General features: G+C 38.1%; 1 long non-coding RNA gene across 1 annotated transcript in view; it reads left to right on the forward strand.

The window, feature by feature from the left end:
- LOC105031119 overlaps positions 1-15,742 on the forward strand; it is a 98,320-nt gene that overhangs the window by 74,355 nt on the left and 8,223 nt on the right. The window contains exon 3 of the long non-coding RNA XR_829670.3: positions 6,567-6,715. This is a non-coding gene — a long non-coding RNA (uncharacterized LOC105031119). The remainder of the gene's footprint in view (positions 1-6,566; positions 6,716-15,742) is intronic.

Genomic DNA, 15,742 nt, shown 5'->3' on the forward strand with positions numbered 1-15,742 from the left:
ATTTATAAAATGTTTCAGTTTGGTTCTTTACACTTTTTCTCACTACTTGATGCAGTGAAAATATAATAAACATACAACAATTAACTGTATTGTTTGAGAAAGATTAAGTTACTCTTGAATATAGTATATATCATTACTGCTCTTCAAAAATGTAGGTAGCCTGTATGTACTGGCGGATGCTCATTAGTATGGTCAAAAATAGTGTGTATTTGTGCTAACCATTAGTGGCAATGTTGTACAAGTTTAAGTGGTTTTATCGTTATGCTGATGGAGGTTAAGCACCTAATTTTTCCAGTCCCCATCCTACAATCTTTTTAGAACATAGCATGTGATAATCAAGAGCTGCCCTGTTTGGAGGCTACTCTTCATTTTTTTTTTATTTCATGGGTTATGGTCACTCACTGAGACATTATTTATAATAAACTGTTGACTATCTTTCTCTGATGTGATTGTTTTGGTGATCAACAAACAGCCTTAAGTATGCTCACCACAAATAACATGCAGACATAATTGTGGTGCAAGTAAAATTACATGTTTTTAGTTTTTTAAGAAAAAAAATGCTGGGAATGTCAGTCTTCTGACAGTAAAAGCATATTAAATTACTGGAAGCTGTTATAACTGCTAGTGGCAGATATTTCTAAAATTGACTAATAAGATGGTGTAATCCTTGTCTGCCAAGACTACTTAAAACCTCTGAACAGTGTCTGTACTGTAATTTTTACAGGTCAATGTAACTTTACCAAAACAATAACAATGCAATAAAAATAGTTGGGAAATGGGAAAAGATGCAGTGAAGAAAATATGCCATGTCAGAGAGATTGCAAATCTCTTTGTTTCCCCTTTGGCAAAATTTGCCTACCTTTAGGCAATTGATTTCTTACCTTTAGGCTATATTACGTCAAACAAAAAATCTGAGTTAAATGCTTGTGTGGATGTCAAACCCAATATTTATAAAGCACTACATTAAGTATTTTTTTAGATAGCCAACTAAACGTGGCTAGCCTGTCATTTGCTAAACATAAAAATAGTGGCTAAAATAATAATGTGTTCTTAGGCATGCTTACCTGGTAAAATAATGGTTAAAACAGATCCATTGTAATGTCAATACTAACTTTGACCAGAAATTGGATTGCTCTGTTTCTGCCTTTACTAGCAGTTACTGTTAGTTTGTTATTTACTTGCAACTAATTGCCATTGCTCTATAGTCACATGAAAATAGAAAGATTGCAGAAGTGGGTGTCACAAGAACTGCTCAACAGTTGACAATGTAAACTGGTACAATAATTCCACAATTGGCGCTAATTCACAAAATGCAGTGCCTTATTTCTGTTTACCATCCTTTAACTGCAACCACCAGTAGTAGTACGATTACAATTGCAGGAACATTTTAACCTCAAAATATGATGGAATGGAAAATAACAGACTGGTTCTACACAACCCTTGAAGAACCATTCCTCATATGTAAAATATAAATGTGGTCACATATAAACTTTAATTCTGACTTAGGAGGGTAACCTCTACAGTCATCATGGCTTTATTCTTTGTAGTTACTATAAACATGTATTTTTAAACAATAAGTGCCAGTTTAAAAACATTATCCAAAATCAGCTGGAGCAGGGTTGTTGAATTGGTGGTCACAGACAAATGACTGAGATTTGTTCTTACATATCTTTCCATGGCAGGTGTACTATTTCGATATTCTGGTATTCTTTTTTTCTTTCTTTTTTTTTTACTGACAGCACTTTAATAAATATTTGCTGTTTGCTTGCCCTTCGTGTATTTTTAGAGACACATCAAAGCGCGAAACTGAACTTGGCATCGCTATTAGCGTTTTAATAGCTTTAATAGTTTTGGGCCTAGCCAAGGGCTACGTGAGATAGAGGAGGAATTGTTCTTCTACTCTATTGTCAACTTCAATATTGGACTATGAGTGGATATTGTAGTTGTCTCTGTCTCCACAGGCAGACTTTTGATTTAGTGGATGTTGTGTGTAACTTCAGTGTGTCACAGGATTTATCATCAGTGGAGCGTGTATGCGTTCATGTGCTCATGCATGGTTGTGTGTGTGCGCAGCCAGTCCTTGGCTCAGACTAAGTGAGCTGGAGAAGAAGCAATGCATTGTGGGAGTGTCTGGCGAGACAGTGGCGTTCCGAGCTGTCTGAGGTGTGGATTAATAGGAGTGGAGAAAGGGTGCCGCAGGAGTGCGTGAGCCGAATAATTGAATGAGATCTAGGGAGAGGGAGAGAGGGGGAGAGAGTGAGAGGGAGAAAGGGGGGAGAAAGAGGGAGATGAGAGGAAGAGTTTCAGGGAAAAAACAGGGTGGGAGTGAAATTGGGAAGCAGAGAGGCCAAGTGTGCTGTGATAAAGGAAGAGTTAGAAGCGAAGTGTAGAGAAAAGAAGATGAAGATTACACTGAAACAACAAGGAGTGTTCGCACAGCAGGCATACAAACACACACATTCACACACACAGACATTATCATCAGGCTTTACCCCTTGAGAGATGCAAATTGTGATTTGCGTGTGCTGCATAACCGTAAAGAATATGTTGATAAAGGCAATGCATTAACTCCTTACAAAGACAATACATTATCCGGTCTGTCCTAATTAGTCAGACTCATTGTATGGCTGCACCCTGTTAGTTAAGATCTATGTCAAACTATCAGGCCTTCACCTATTTAACTTGGCCTGGAAGGCGTAACCTCATTCTCAATTCGTCTGGATTTCCAGTCTCAGCTAGTTCTATTGAAATTAATTGCATTGTGTAATACTAAAACTAGTGGCAGCTTAGCTGCCACCAACTTCAATATGACAAAACTTTGACTTTTGTATAACTCCAAGTCTCAACCTTGTCTTCACTACAGTGGGTACAATGCTCCTAGACTGTCTCACAGCTGCAGGCTAGTCAGGCAGCAGATGAGATCACCAAGCCGATATAAGGGATGAGATGAGGCTCTGAGGGAACAAAGCTGGTGAGCAGCTGTGTTACCCCTTCACTGACTTTCTACGACTCCCCCCCACCCTGTCTGTATGTCTGTCTGACTGCCGGCCATTAACTTTTCTGTTTGCAGCGCAAGAGTTTTGGAAAATATGCAATGGAGGAAGTAAAGAGGGGGAGTGAGTGAGAGGAAAAGAGGAGAGAAAGAGGACAAGTTAGAGAGAGAATTGAGCCTGATTTCTAGGAATGGATGTTGGCTTGGTTACAAACAGATGTTGCATGTCATTTGTTTGTTAATTAGGCTGCTAGCTAGATTAGCTAGATTAGTTCAATTAGATGATGCAGAGGGGCGGACGTAGTCATTTCCAGCAGTTATTCTTAACTTCTTGCTCATACTTTTACTTTTCAAGTCTGTTTTCCACCCTGGAACTTGCGGTTATATCAATTTTTTCTATTACTGTCATCTCACTGTTTGAGTTCTGGTCCGTTTGTCTTTGTCTGTCAGTCTGTGTCTGTGATGGAGTTGTTTTTTCTGTTGTGTGGTTGTGAGCAGTGTGTTCACTCTCTCGCCCTCAGTGGACATGACTCATCAGTTACTGGAAAAAAAGGGTTCAGCACCCTGAGAGACTTGGTGAAAACAAAGATGGAGTCCCCACTGCTGCTTGCAAGAAATTCACATTATTACCTGTATTGGGAACACTTTGTTACCTGTGTTGGCCGAAAAGTGTTTGATAGTGAGTAGGAAATGATCACAATGGGACGGATTGTATATTCAGTCCATATCTCAAGGTGGTCCAATTTATCTCCCTCTTTCTCTCCTACCCCTTAGAGTTGGCTGGGTTCTGGGGGGTGTTGGTCCTTGTTCCCCTGGGGTTCATTGTGGTAATATGGTTCCCGTTGTGTCTGGTATTGTGTCCACCATGACTGTTGGCCAGCTTCTCTCTTTATCGCCCTCACCCATCTCCAGTGAGGGATGATGGTCTTTGTCCTCCTGGGCTTCTGGAAGGTTTCAGGGTTGACAGAGATGCTCTATTGGGCAGTACTCTGGGGTTTTGCCCATGTCTGTCTCCCCTGCCTCCCACTTTGTCCCCCCTGATTCTCCAGACTAGGTCTTAGTTGCCCATACGGACTAAGCATGTGACCCTATTGTCACCCTATTCCCTATATAGTGTGCTAATTTTGACCATACCTCCAGGGATGGGTTGCGTTTTGGGACTCAGCCAGGCACTGTGACAACCAGTTAGGGGACTTGGCAAAGTGTGTCCTGAAAGTCAAATGTGTTCATTGAGATTCAAGTGGTGGCTGTGTCAAGCTGTGGCTGTAAAGGAGCGGAGAGGAGGGGAGACGGGAGCCTCTTGGCAGGGTTTATCCAGGCAGACCCAGGGACATGGTCCCATCATTGCCCATGTATTATTTACCTGGTTTCTTGCTACAAAAGTTAGCTATGAAATGTTATTTTTTCTGGCTTTGTGTGTGCACACCTGTCTGACTCTGTCTCGACGTTGACAAATGAAATAGGTATTATTTTTTCAATCCCATTAATTTAGGCCCTGCAAAATAACAAGCCAGATAAATTGTTTCTTTTGGTGTATTTTCATACAGGACATAAAATCATTATAATTTAAATTTTTTCATTAGACGTGAGCATTTCATTGGGAATAACTCCATCAAAACATAATTGTTCCCAACAACATAATTGTTGCTATAATAAACATAGAATAATGTTTTGTATGAAATGTGAATTTAAAGGTTTAAAGGTAGTCATTTGTAATCTATAACAATTTACCTAACATACTAGACTGCTTTTATTTCCTTAAATATTTTTTTTTATTTTCATGACTAAAGATTAACTGCCAAAACAAAACAGATGTTAAAAACATATTGTTTCTAATTGTAATTTTATTGGTTATTATTTTAAGTATTATTGGTGTTACTATTTTCATTATGTGTAGAAAATGTCCATCAGCCGACATTTCACTACTTAGGCAAATACACCAATTGTCTTTACATCTCCCTAACCATGGGGAAGAAATTTGGTGTTGCACTGCCAACCATACTGCATGTTGGCATGTGCAACCCTAAAATGACTCCCTCTAGATCCAGACATTTTGTGATTTTATGAACATGGACCGTTTTGAAAAGGTCAAAGAAATTAATATGGATTGAAACATAAACAGCCAGAAAGACACATCACTGCATCTAAACGTGGGACTTGCAGACCGCACGCCTGACTAACAGATAAGCATATAACATGTAGTCAGGCTCGAGCATCATCACACTTGAACCATCCCCGGGCCAGCCTGACTAAAAGGTTGGGTTGACAACACAGCTGTTTGCTATTGCGCTGGCCTGAAAGTGATTGTGAGTGAATGGGACAAAGGGTGTGTAAAAGGAGAAACATTGAGAGAGAGAGCAAGATGCTGTCATACAGCAGGCGGGGTGAGGTAGGGTGAACCGGGGTGAAGCAGCGTTCAAGGCGACCGGGCAAGCCCTCTTTTGAGCAGGATGGGGTGCAGAAGGAGCACTACTATCCCTCTCCGCTAGCTGTAGCTCTGCCTCTGTCTCTGCCCCGGCCCTCTCAGCCATTTTGAAAAGGGGAGAAAAAAAGTGTCTGCTTTCTAACTCTCTTTCTCTCTTCGTCTTTCACTACGTGGCGTGGATGGGGCTGAAGGGAGGGCTGCTGTGTTTTTGAAGCAGGCGGAGGAGAGGATACTCACCAGGCAGCTGGTTTGCTGGCGTTTGGGCAGAGATGGGAGACATGTTTGCAGAGAAAAGTCCGGTGCGAAAAGCAGTCCTTTTCAGTCTTCACTTTTCCTTTGATTTTTTTTCCTTCTCAATCTTCTGTTAAGCTTCTATAATTTTTTGGTCTTATGCTCCCTCCCTCACAATCTCTTTTTCTCTCTCCTTCTCTCCCGTTTTTTCTTTAACTTTTGCTTTGTTTTTTAAATGTTTAACGTTTGCGGTTAATTATTTTTTTTTTTTATTGCCGCCTTGTCTGTTTGGAGAAATATATTTTTGTCATTCTCCTGTTTTGATTTTATTCAGGGGAGTTTAAGACAAAGGGAAATGTCCAACATTTTGGCACGACTAAGGAGAGTCAGAATCGCAGCCAAGGACCCTGCTGGGATCCAAAAAAACCCAGGCAGAACGATGCAGCACCAAAAAAAAAAAATGAAAACACCACCCTTTCCTTTGCATGGTCACAAATTCCAGTTTCTCTCTAGCCAGCCCTTCACAGCTACAGCAGCTCCTCCTCAACCACATCTCACCGTCCGCATTCAACCTTTCGCTGTCTCTAGCTCACCGTAGCTTTTTTCAGACCCCATCTTGGGGGTCGTGTTTGTACCCCTGTAACTGACGATAGGACAGCGGGACAGGAGAGCAGAAGAAGGGAGGAAGAATGAGGGGGAAAGTATATTTGCTTTCTGACGATGACCTGCCGATATTTCCTTAAATAGTTGTAACTGGTCTTTTTTGCTAGTAGTTTCTGAACTCTTTTTTTTGGTCTGTGATTTTGGTTGTACTGTTGGGAGGTGTTTGTGACCGTGTGTTGTGTGCATGTGTCTGGTTTCAAGGAGAATGTTCTGTTCACAATGTGGTTGTAATGATTTATGTGTGTGTTGTCCCAGGTCTCTGCTGTATTTTTGCTGAAGGTGTCGGCCTACTCTATCCCACAAGCCTGACTCCATTTTGATGCCAGCCATGGAGATGAGGACTGACCAGTACGGTAGTACCCAAACTATACTGGCACCATCAGCAATCCACTTCATCCACACCGGTACGTTGGCATTTCTCTTTTCAAACATCTCTGCTTTTCTATTTATTTCCTGTTTCATTTGTCTGTTTATTTAGCACTTGGTCTTGGTTTGTTGTGCTAAACGAGCAAAGCCGAACTTATGATCTTACTGTACCCTACAGTACCTGCTGCTTGATTTTCTGGGATGCAACTACAGTAAAATAAAATAATGAATAAAGCAGGTGAAATCACTGCCAAACGTGTAGGCCCAAGATTCACTATCAGCTTCTGACAAGGATCTCACAACATTTTTACATTTTGAAAGGTACTGACAGACAACAATTTTGAACAATAAAAGATCCTTGATGTCTTAAATGCCAGGTTGATATGAAACACCAATACCACTTTGATCCAAAATATCCTTGTATTTATTGTTCCTTCACATTGCGATAAAAAATGTTTTCATATTTGTTTCGTCATGATTTACAAGTTTGCAATTTAATTACCAATTTCTTGTTGAATGCCAAGAGGTCTTTTATTTGTGCATTCAAACAGATCTTAAGTAGATGTGTTGTGTTTTTGTTAGAAGTAGAAAGACATGGTGGCTTGGCAGACATTATTTAGTTCATTGCTTTAGTGTTTTTTTCATGTGAACTTTGATTTGACATTTTATTGTCGCTGCCTTATTGATCGTTAAATTCTACATTTTAAATTTGTCCCCCAAAAGCAGTTAGTAATTTCTCTTTTTATAAGAGATTGCCAGTTCTGCATTGCAGTATTTCATCAAGACATGTATTTGTACTTTGTGGTTACATTTTCTTTGTGGTCTGTATGTGTTCATTGTTATATTACAATTCAGTCATCAGGAAGACAGGCAGACAGCCATGTCTGAAATTAAATTTGTTTTGATTGTTCAGATGCTGAACATTTTCACTTTTCACAGAACTATGCAAATGCAGTAAAGCATTCTAATCTACACATAATTTTCTCTCCTCCCTTTCAGAGTTTGATATTGAGAAACATAATAATGGGAATTTATAGGGTTATGCAACTAACGCCAAGCCTGTCTGACAGCCGGTGTGTCATGTCCACTTCAGTGAACCATACAACAGTAGATCTGCAGCCTTTTTCAGCTAACACTAATAGGTATCAAATAAAGGATAAGTATTTGTATACAGAACTGATGTAAAAAGGGGACATTTTGAAAGTTATGTTTGACTCCTATACAGAATGCCCTTTGTTTGATGTTGCAGCCTAGAGTGTTGTTAAAAAATATTATTCAATATTAAATAATAAGAATATGATGTCTATTTTCCAAGACAACATTTTGTCACCCAAATACAATACATCCTCAAGGGTGACCACAACTAGCATAATTATATTATTTTGCCATGGTTTCCTGGGATAGTTCACCCAAATTCTAATTGACGCATGTGTCCTTACCCTGTAAAGCAGGGTGTGGACAAGATTTGTCAGCAATCCATGTTTTGGGTTTATTTCCTTGGCACTGTTTCCAGCCCACTTGAGGTGCTAATCCCATTTAGCATTTGTGGCACAAATCCTATTCAAGTCATAGGACCAAAAATTGTATTTGCTGTGCATCATGTTGTACATAATTTATTTTTGATTCTGAGGGTTTAATTGCAGTTAATTTAACAATAGTCCTTGATATTTATTATTTTGTTGGGTTATGCTTTGTTTTCTAGTGTTGTGTCAGGTTTTTGTGTAGTAGGTGTCACCGGCACATAGAAGAAAAAGAATACTGCTGCTCACTGCATAACGATACATGTTTTCTCATCGTATTCCCCATTTGACCTTTAGGGACATTATATTTTGCTCATTTATATTTTTATGTTTGCATCTGTCATATTCAGAAGGATTACAGATTTGATGTCAGATTTTAACATTTCCAAGTTCAAACAGTTTCTTATTCACCTTGTTTACTCGCTGAAGGGAACTTGCCAGCCGCCACAAACCCGTAGATCCGAACTTGTGGTGACTGGCCTCACAAGCTCGTGTCTATAGGTCTGTGTTAGTGTGGCCATTGCAACACGCCTTTCTCACCTTGGAGTATTATAAAGTACATGCAACAAACCTCCACTGAGCTACTGCATGACATTCTCCACTCCCAATTCCTTAATATGTAATATTCAGAACCCTCATTATTTCGCTACCCCCATAGAAGAATCATCGTCACCACTCATCACAAAAACACTCTTGCCCTAGTCATCATAGCTCACCTAAGCCATACCTCACTTATATCCAGCTGTATTTGCATTAAACACCCTCACGCCTGTGTACCCTATGTACCCCTCAACCCCAAAACTGTAAACCAGCCATTGCTTATTGTAAAAACATCATTACTAGACGTCCATCTTCAGCACGCAATGCGGCAATCACTCAGCCAATCCTGTAACTGCTGCTCGATTTTGAGGTGAGCGAACCTTTCTTTTGTCCGAAAAGGGACCTGAATACCCCCAGACCCTCCTCATTCTCCAATACCTGTCTCCCACAAAGGGCCTAGACGTTTAATGCTTGTCTTCCTTCCTGAGCATGGATAGACAGGTGTTCCCCCCAGGCCTAGGTAGAAGGGGTCTGGCACTGTATTTTCGCCCGAAGACCTTTATACCCTCCACCTATTCAGCTTTATCATATACATTGCTCGTGTTTGCCTCTGGCAACAGATTCTCACCCAACTCCTCCACACGCCTCCTGCCACTTTTCCTCTGCTGGATGTAGAACTGCGTTTTCACAGGATGAGGTAGTAGGTTGTATAGTTCAGAGTAACACCAGGGGGGATAACTGTACAGCCTCCTAGCTTTCCCTGAGGAAACGGCATCTCACAGCAGGGCATTGACTGGAGTAAAAAAAAATGCTGATTTAGCATTTACGAAGCATACATTTATGTGCCCGATAAGGTCGCTTTCGATTTAAAGTCACAGGGTATGTACTGTAATTTTGTCTGAACATGAATTAGTACAACAATGTTTATATATGTACATTTTAATATCTATACAGTATGTACATATATATTTAAGAGACTACTGCACCTTTTTCTTTCCTTTCCAAAAATTTGAGTTAGGGTGTTTTGAGTGAAGAACAGACACGTTTAATTTGCAGTGGTCTCTTAATTTTTCCAGAAGCTGTATATATATATATCTATATATGTATTTGGGCAAAACAAGTAATTCAAGAGTATTTCTTTATTTTTACTTGTTTTCACATAGTCGAATTATAGTGTAGACTTCAATACTATGAAATAAAACATATGCAATCATGTAGTAACCAAAAAATACATTATATTTTAGATTCAAAGTAACCACACTTTGCAAACCCTTGGCATTCTCTCAACCAACTTCATGAGGTAGTCATCTGGAATGCTTTTCCAACAGTCTTGTTGGCTGCTTTATCTTCACTCTGCTAAGCAACTCATCCCAAACTATTTCAACTGGGTTGAGGTCAGGTGATTATCGAGGCCTGGTCATCTGATGCACCATCACTCTCCTTCTTGGTCAAATAGCCCATACACAACCTGGAGGTTTGTTTTGGGTCATTGTCCTGTTGAAAAACAATTGACGGAATGGCATATCATGACACAATACTGTAGTGGCCATACTGGTAAAGTGCGCCTTGAATTCAAAATAAATCTTTGGCAGTGTCACCAGCAAAGCACCCCCACATCATTACACCTTTGCCTCAATGATTCATGGTGGGAACAGTTGATGTTGAGATGTGTATTTTACTTGAACTGTGTGATTTATTTATTTGGTCTGCATTCTGAGGTGCAGTTGATTGCTGATTTTTAAGGCTGGTAACTCCAATGAGCTTATCCTCTGCAGCAAAGGTAACTCTGGGTCTTAATCTCCAGTGGCAGTCCTCATGAGAGCCAGCTTCAGCATTGCGTTTGATGATTTTTGAGACTGCACTTTTTCCGGGATGACTGACCATCATGTCATTTTTCTTATTGTTATTTGAGCTGTTCTTGGAAGAATATGGACTAACATACAGATATAATGATGATGTTCTATATACCAACCCTATCTTGCCACAACACAACTGCTCAAAGGTCTGAAAAAGGAAAGAAATTCCACAAATGACCTTCTAACAAGGCACACCTGTTATTAGAAATGCATTCCTGGCTACCTCATGAAGCTGTCTGAGGGAATGCAAAGAGTGTGAAAAACTGTAACGAAGGTATGGAGGTTTATTATTTTGTGAAGCGATCACGTAATAATAAGATTACTATCTCAAAATAATGAAAATTGAAAAAATCTACAACATGTATTTTGATCTGTTTATTTATTTCTTGGTTGCTAAGTGATTCCATATGTGGAAGTTTTGATGTCTTCACTATTATTTAACAATATGGAAAATAGTCAAGCTAAAGTGTTACTGTTACAGTATATATATATATATATATATATATATATATATATATATATATATATATATATATATATAGTGAGACAGTTATGGTTTATTGTCTTTCTGAAATAGCAGTGGGCCAGATTCATACCCTTGCGGCAGTACATGTGCAAGATCGGTTTAGTTTTTAAATGCATCATCTACATCAAGAGCTGACAAATTATAAATAGGTACCAGGGAGTTCATTTGTACTGTCTGACCTTGTTTTTATTCACATTTAGCTGCATTAAAAATGGGACTTGATTAAATTGTGATTTCTGGTCAAAACTAAATACTAGAAATGAATAAAAATAGCATATAGTAGTTGTATAAGTATTTATTGGAAAGACTTCATTTGTTCAGGAGTAACAATTGCCTTTAGAGAATTGCATAGGATACTTTAAATGGTAAAATAGTGGGGTAAAATTACAATCCCATTCTCTATTTCCTACAAATATAGTACAGCATTGGTATGGTCCCTAGTCGAGTATTACATTTCAAGCACAGATTGAACTATAAAGACTAGGGAGCCTTTTGTAAGCCTCATAAAGAAGGTTAGTGAGTGGTAGATGTGTAATAACCATCAGTTGGTGGCAGTTAGCCTAGTGATTAGAGCATCTGCTCAGTAACTGAAAGGTTGTAAGACAGAATCCTTAAGCTATCATGGTGAAAAATCTGCAGTTCAGAGCAGGATTTGGACTGTTATTGCTTCCTATTTTCTTTTGTAAATATAAATTTGTTCTCCATTGTTTAACAAAATAATGTTTTTAAGTAATCCTTCAGATACTCATATCCAGAGCAACTTACAATAGTGACTGGATACATTCTCAAATTTGTTTCCAAATTTGTTTCCTCAGTTAACAGATTTCTAATTATTGTGGAGCACATACAAAATACGAGAGGAATTCACCTTTCAGCAAGACACTAACCAAGAACATAAGTCAAAATCTAAACATGATCACCAATACCTTAATTAACTGAACCTTAATAATTATGTGATTTTTGTGTGTGCGCATTTTCCAGGTGTACAAAAGCTCTTAAAATGACTAAGGTAGCGTATTTTTTTATCGTGTTTATTTTCAGTACTCTAAAAGGTATTATATAAATCACAAATAAATACATTTTAATACCACAATTTTTTGAAAATCTAAAAATGGTGAATACTACTGATCTCCATTCTAGACCAAATTATATATATATATATGTGTGTGTGTGTGTGTGTGGCCGAGAGATAATTTGAAGAGAGAAGAGACCAATAACTGAAGAGAAACAAGGGAGATTTGAAGGCAAATCGTAGCCCAGTACGAACACGTCAGGAAAAATCAGAAAGGATTGTAGGAGGGACGTGGTAATGAAAGGGATGCCACTGAAGGGGAAAACCGTAGAGTGGAGTACAGCCACGGGGCCACAGGCAGCTATGGGAAAGAACACAATGATCTCTAGCCAATTGTGTACAAAGTTCAGATTAACTTATTCTTTCTGTTGAACAATATCATAAACACCTCAATCCAAAGCTGTGTGGAAACAAGATAATGGACACCTCGCTCCAAAGCTTTGTGGTAAACATCTGATGGTAAAGGAGAACTAGGACGGAAGTCCTGTATTTACTCAGAGATCAATAGAGAAAGAAGCATATTTTATGATAAACCATATAACAAACAATTTATATGTTTCCTCTATCACTAGCAACTATCATTTAATTTCTTGGTTAAAGGGATAGTTCACCCAAATTACAAGATTAGACATTGGCAACCATACCTTGTAATTTGTCCATGGATAAGGTATGCTCCACAGACAGATTATTTGTAACCCCTCCTTTAGTTTTAATTTCTTTTGCATTCTTGGAAAGCACGTTGGGACCTTCGTTCATTCCTCTACAGAGAATTTTTCCAAATCGTTCAATTTAAACCACAGTTTTTCAATGGGATTCAAGTCAGGAGCCATGGCAAAATGTTGATTTTGTGGTCAAATACCAATTTCTTTCTGGATTTAATGTGTGCTTGAGGTCATTGTCTTGCTGGAAAATTTACTTAGCCTCCTTTCAGAAGCAACTGGGTTTGGGGCAAGAAAATATATTTATCTGTCTTATTTTGTACAACCTTTTTGGCTCAGTGTTATCAAGAAGCCAATAATTTTGGAGGCAACTGTAGATTATCTGACCATGATGTGCAAAACATTGTCATGCTATCATTTTGCATCCTGGTACCATGATAAAGTCAAAGCCATAAAATTAACATGCGTGCATGTAAGCTTGCTGTTATTTGCAATTTTTTCACAGTGTTGCAGAATACAAAGCATAATGTAAGTCTGTGACTGCCTTATACAGCCACTAAGGAGAATCTGATTTTATTTGTGTTAAAAGTATACATTTTGGGATTGTTTTTCATTGAATTTATAACTGCTAACCGACATGTTCTTGGATGAATTGAATCTGTGATACAGGCCTATGGAGAATTGCTCCATAATTCTAGTATAATTCACTGCCTTGTAATTTTTTTTTCAATCAATCAATTATCAGTGAAATTTCAGCGAGTTCAAATATTTAATGTTAATGGTTCACATGATATTTCTGTACATACTCTAAATTAGGAAACATTTTAACCAGCATGTTCTTTAAAAATAATATATATTTCTGACCATGTTCTTTTTTTAAACCATACCTGCAAAAAATAGGCATAAGCCCTATTTAGAGTGTTGGGATATTGAGTTTTTATTTTCTCTACCCCAATGTTAGCTCAGTTGTCTGCACTCTCAATTCCAGTACGTACAATTCCTAAATATGGCCTAGCCTTTCGCAACAACTCCCAGCAGCTTCTGGAGCAGGGGAGGGAACAGTTTTCAGCTTGGGGCCACTACATCTGACTTCTTTCAAATGAAATGTAGGGCAATTTTTTTGTCATTTGTTAATTATAAATGATTTGCAGGACAGAAAAGGGCAATAATTTTTACAGGAAGTCCATTATAATGTCTAAATAATTTCAATTCAGATGTTTAAGAAAGGGCTGGTGAGTTATTTTTACCTCCCCTCAAAACTATTTTATTACTTACTGTGGGCAGGATTTAACTGACAATTTTTAAAGGCTGATTTTTTTTGTTGGAGTGGATGTAATAGTTATTACAAATCATTTCTACATTACAAATTAACCACAACTAAGCCAAAAAAGAATTACACTGAGAAGGTCACCAAATACCTCTTTATTTATTTTTTATTTTATTTTATAACCCAACAAAAAGTATAGAAAACAAATAATAGTTTGTCATTAGTGGGCCACTATGAATCACCTTGTTTACTAGCATTACAACCACAAAGTACTGTATATTCCGACTGATAAAAGTAATAGTTATTTATGACTCATGGTGATTTGTAGAGCCTCTTGAACATGGTATATCCTTTTCACCAACTCTATGAACTGTAATCATTCTTAATCAATCGAAGGATTTAGCTACAAACGTTACTAAACAACTTTTGGAAGTGCTGCAATGCTCTTTTTTATTATATGACATTGTGGTGAAGCTTGCTTGTTAGCTTTATTGCTTGATTAGTATAAACATTATACTGACAAAACGAAATACTAAGTAAGGCTAGTTACAAAGCTAGCGAACTAAGTTTGTTTTGTTAGGCTATTTATTAACTCATCCTGAAATAAGCCATCAAATCTGTTAACGAACACAAATTAAATCCTTGGAACAAACTCACGTTCCGTTTGTGTCAATACCGCTGAGGCCCATTGTTAATGTAGTTTTTGGTGCCTTAACTGAAACTAAACTGATGGTAAAAAACTGAGGTTTAAACAAAACTAATACATTGATGGCTCAAGACAATTAATAATAATTCTCCGGATTTGCCACTCTATAGTCAGTCAACCTTTGAAATTGGATATTGGAGTCCCTGTAGATTGGTAACACTGGAGCACCCCAGGGGTGTGTCTTCAGACCTCTGTCTTACTCCTGCATCAAAGTCTGGAAACTCAATACACGATTACAAGGCACTCCAGTGTGTGGTAGAAAAAGGGCTGGCACATCACTGGGGCTGTGCTAACACTCATCCATGACATCTGTTGGAAACCTTGCCTTAGTAGGGTATCGTACTAAGACAGTCATCAGCAAGCTGTTCGACTGTTGAACACTGTCTTCAACAAATATGGACATTATAACTTCCCATTACATTTGTTAGAGCTCAGAACCTGCTCTTGATACTTGATAGAAACAACTTTTCATTGATTTCCCTACATTTCATTTCAATGCACCAAACCATTTTTATAAACACTTATCATAGGGGGTACTAGCAGGTATTGGATGTCTAGCCAGGTAACTTTGTGGATTCGTGTGCTCCCATGACCACAGTTTTACAATAGCCTGTTTTACAAAGGCAAAATGTAGAAGCCTTAACTATTCAAAAGGTTTTTTAATTAAGTTGTTTTCAGAAATCTGAGGAGGCATGATGAGATTTGGAGGTATGTCCTTGTGATTCTATTATAATTATTATAATCTCATTATTTTTTATATTTTTTAAGTATATTAAGTATATTTTTTGTATTATTGTCTAACAGGAACCTACCATTAAGAATTTGCACTTGATTTTGTGTATCATGTACTTCAGGAGGTTCAGGACATTTTGTTGTGTTATAGACAAAAATGTATGATTTATTACATTTACGAAAATGT

Source organism: Esox lucius, chromosome 7 (genome assembly GCF_011004845.1).
Source record: "Esox lucius isolate fEsoLuc1 chromosome 7, fEsoLuc1.pri, whole genome shotgun sequence".
NCBI lineage: Eukaryota > Metazoa > Chordata > Actinopteri > Esociformes > Esocidae > Esox > Esox lucius.